This window comes from Narcine bancroftii, chromosome 12, assembly GCF_036971445.1.
Source record: "Narcine bancroftii isolate sNarBan1 chromosome 12, sNarBan1.hap1, whole genome shotgun sequence".
NCBI classification, from domain to species: Eukaryota; Metazoa; Chordata; class Chondrichthyes; order Torpediniformes; family Narcinidae; genus Narcine; species Narcine bancroftii.
In genome coordinates, this window is record NC_091480.1 from 88,113,161 (window position 1) to 88,117,351 (window position 4,191).

The following is a 4,191-nucleotide window of genomic DNA, read 5'->3' on the forward strand; positions in this document are numbered from 1 at the left end:
TCTTCCTCACTAACCATCACCTTTCTTTGTATCATCTGCAAACTTAGCCACAAAGTTATTTATTCCACAATCCAAATAATTAACATAAAAATGTGGTCCCAATACTGACCCCTTTGAAATACCACTTGTAGCCAGCAGCCAATCAGAGTTGGATCCCAGGACAAGGTCTTCCATGCCAGATCACAGAGATGTCCTCCTTCCATGATAACATGACTTCCTCTCTACCACCATCAACTCAGCCCTCACCCACATATCCTCCATTACCCACGCATCTGCCCTGGCCCCTGTATTGGGAAGAATTGTGGCTGTCATGTGACAGCACTGCCCCCTACCTCATTGGAGGATACACCAGCTGCCAATCAAGTCCTGCCGATTAGTGCACACCTTGCTGTTGGCTTCATGTAAATTACCAGAACTGGATCCTCCAACCTGCTTGTACTAAGCCTTGGGCCATTGGCTGTTGTAACTGGATTAACCCTCCTGGCACCAAGCCATTTGTCTCTGCTAACGATCTGGGCTGGAACCTCCAGTACTATAAAGGTGCCATGTGCTGTTTGTTCTCTTTTTGCCAGCTTGGGAGCACCCTGATTCACTCCAGGCCTCGAAATGTGGAAGGGCACTGGAGAAACTATTGGTAAGATGTGCACTGTAAAAAGGGTTGGGACCATTTAATTAGTGCCCCTTGTAACATAGAGCTGTGCCTGCACTGAGTCAAGGGGTGATGGGGCATTGTAGTGATTTTTTTCCTTGATCATTGTATGTAAGTTTTGTTCCCACGCTATTTTCCTCATGTTTGTTATTAATTGTCTGCTATTTATTTCCCATGGCTGCTGTAAATGTGTGTGTACTACATCAGTTTCCATTTCCCATACTTGCCTTCTATAACTAAAATCCTTCCTTACCAAAACTGTGTTCAGAGTCCTTGCCTTTGAGACCTACCAAACCTGTTTCCTCACTCACAACAGCCCCCCCAAAAAGGAGAGGATTCCCTTGAACAACCCCATCAGCTTCCACATCCACCATTTCCAACACCTACGATATAATCCCACCACCAGACACATCTTCCCCTTTTCTCCCCTATCTGCCTTCCGCAGGGACTGCTCCCTCCGTGACTCTCTCGTCCACTCCTCCCTTTCCACCATCTGCCCCCTTGGACCCAACCCCTGTGACTGCAGAAGGTGCTCCACTTGCACCCACACCTCCTCCCTCATTACCATTCGGGGATGAATAGTCCTTCTAAGTGAAGCAACACCTCACTTGTGAATCTGCAGGTGCCATCTACTTTATCCAGTGCTCCTGTTATGTCTCCTCTGCATCAGAGAGACTGGACGCAGGCTGGTAGATCATTTGTTGAGCACCTTTACTCTGACTGCCACAATAGTGTGGATATCCCAGTGGCCACCCATTTCAATTCCCCGACCCATTCCCTTGCCGACATGTCTGTCCATGGTCTCATGCACTGCCAGACTGGAACCACCTGGAAATTAGAGAAAGAACATTTCATATTCCATCTGGCATCAACTTAACATTAACGTCAACTTGGAGGAACAGCACCTCATATAGAATCTGGGTACTCTCCAACCTGATGACATTAACAACAACTTCTCCATTATCTGTTAATGCCCCCCCCCACCTCAAATATTTCCCTTGATGAAGGGTTCAAACCTGAAATGTTGGTCATGTATATTTATCTGTACTATATAAAGTCCATTGACCTCCTAAGTTTATCCAGCTTTGTGTTTTTAGTCCAATCACAGAGCCTGCAGACTTTCAAGTTTTACTACTTTCCCTTTGTTTAATTTCCTCTCCCCCTCTCTCTCCTTTTCCCTCTCCCCCTCTCTCTCCTTTTCCCTCTCCCCCTCTCTCTCCTTTTCCCTCTCCCCCTCTCTCTCCTTTTCCCTCTCCCCCTCTCTCTCCTTTTCCCTCTCCCCCTCTCTCTCCTTTTCCCTCTCCCCCTCTCTCTCCTTTTCCCTCTCCCCCTCTCTCTCCTTTTCCCTCTCCCCCTCTCTCTCCTTTTCCCTCTCCCCCTCTCTCTCCTTTTCCCTCTCCCCCTCTCTCTCCTTTTCCCTCTCCCCCTCTCTCTCCTTTTCCCTCTCCCCCTCTCTCTCCTTTTCCCTCTCCCCCTCTCTCTCCTTTTCCCTCTCCCCCTCTCTCTCCTTTTCCCTCTCCCCCTCCTCTCCTTTTCCCTCTCCCCCTCTCTCTCCTTTTCCCTCTCCCCCTCTCTCTCCTTTTCCCTCTCCCCCTCTCTCTCCTTTTCCCTCTCCCCCTCTCTCTCCTTTTCCCTCTCCCCCTCTCTCTCCTTTTCCCTCTCCCCCTCTCTCTCCTTTTCCCTCTCCCCCTCTCTCTCCTTTTCCCTCTCCCCCTCTCTCTCCTTTTCCCTCTCCCCCTCTCTCTCCTTTTCCCTCTCCCCCTCTCTCTCCTTTTCCCTCTCCCCCTCTCTCTCCTTTTCCCTCTCCCCCTCTCTCTCCTTTTCCCTCTCCCCCTCTCTCTGCTTTTCCCTCTCCCCCTCTCTCTCCTTTTCCCTCTCCCCCTCTCTCTCCTTTTCCCTCTCCCCCTCTCTCTCCTTTTCCCTCTCCCCCTCTCTCTCCTTTTCCCTCTCCCCCTCTCTCTCCTTTTCCCTCTCCCCCTCTCTCTCCTTTTCCCTCTCCCCCTCTCTCTCCTTTTCCCTCTCCCCCTCTCTCCCTCTCTTTCCTTTTCCCTCTGTCTCCTTTCACAGTTAAAAACACCCCTTCCCCAATCAATTCTCACCTTTCCTATTTCCTGATCTCTTATCATTATCCAATTACCATCCTCTTGTCTCTTGGTCTACTCTTCCCCCTCCATTCTTCTCTTAACATGGGCACCTGCCTGCTTTTAATTCATACCTTGAAGAAGGGCTCAGACCTGAAACATTGGTAATATATCTTTACCTCCAATGGACCTGCCGAGTTCCTCCAGCATTTCTGTGTCTTTACTACAATCACAATGTGTGCAGACATTTGTGTTTCACTCCCACCTCTTTTACCCACAGCACAACCTCCCCTTTCAGTTGTGCCTCTAAGAATCATTTAGCCACGTATGATTTTGAGGCCCCTCCCCCCATTGATGGACGTAGCTAATGAAGAATGCAGGAAGTTTTTGGCTGCTTGCAGCAATCATTTAAAACGGCCGTGGCAACAATTAGGGCACTGCCTGCAATGGAATAAATGGCAGGAGTTAATCACGTCCAATTTTAGGAGTTATCCAGTTTAACCACTGTGAGCTTTAGCAATCTCCTACCATGTTAAAGACTTCAGAAGGATGTGAATCAGATTATCCCAGAAGAACCTTAAAGTGTGATCCCAAATTCATCACAGGAAAATATTTTTTCAATGCATATTATTTGTATGGAAAGATTTGTGCACAAAACAAAACTGATTAAAATAACCTGTTGTTAATTAAACTAAACATCTGAAAGTGATAAATGAAGTCCAGAAGGTAACACATTAAAATATTAATGTCTGCTGTTACAAAGCTTATTGCTAACATTTCTCAGCTGGTTCCAAAATAATTTTAATGATTACATGCTTGGGGCAGCATGAATTCAGACTTTAGATCTTAAATTTGATGCACATTTCTCCTTTCCCGATTTTTTTCGGACGCAACCTCACTATGGGTCACGAAGATGTTCAACGCCTGTCATACCCTCAATTGTTTCCTCACAAGGGAGTGATGAGTGTTCTACAACTGACTGAATGATTTCTCTGTTTTTCTTGGCAATCTTGTGGGTTCAGGATGACGTCCTCCCACTTAAGTCTTGTTTGTTCTGAGGTGACTGTTGAGGCCAATGTGGGAGCCACAGGTTCTTCTACAGAAGGGAAGGTGTTTCCAGACAGGGTGGTTGTGCGGGTGGTTTGTGTAGTGTGTGCTCCCTCCACCATTTACAATAACCTTCTGTGTGGTCCCAATTCATGACCTCCGAGGCTCTTCCTCTATCTCAAGTGATCATGGTCAGGGATTCCTAGTGTCTGTTTTAGGTGTGGTGTTCGGCAGGTGAACAGTGAGGGCTGTCGACCTGGTGAGGGCACTGACATTTGTTCATTTATTCATTCAGTCAATGTGGAGTGTTTTGTGGAGACAGTCTTGGTTATCACTATCCAGTGACTTTAGATGCCTGCTGTGGATTTCCCTGGTCACAGAAGCATGTACGTAAGAAATAGGAGCAGGACTCGA

The 4,191-nt window shown here is 47.4% G+C and overlaps 1 long non-coding RNA gene across 1 annotated transcript; it reads right to left on the reverse strand.

Annotated features, from left to right (window-relative positions):
• Nucleotides 1-1,343: 1,343 nt before the first annotated feature.
• Nucleotides 1,344-3,028, reverse strand: LOC138747787 (uncharacterized). Its single transcript, XR_011347657.1, has 2 exons — nucleotides 2,910-3,028; nucleotides 1,344-1,477 (listed from the first exon to the last, which is right to left on the reverse strand). It is a non-coding gene; the product is annotated as an uncharacterized lncRNA (long non-coding RNA).
• Between the last annotated feature and the right edge of the window lie 1,163 nt (nucleotides 3,029-4,191).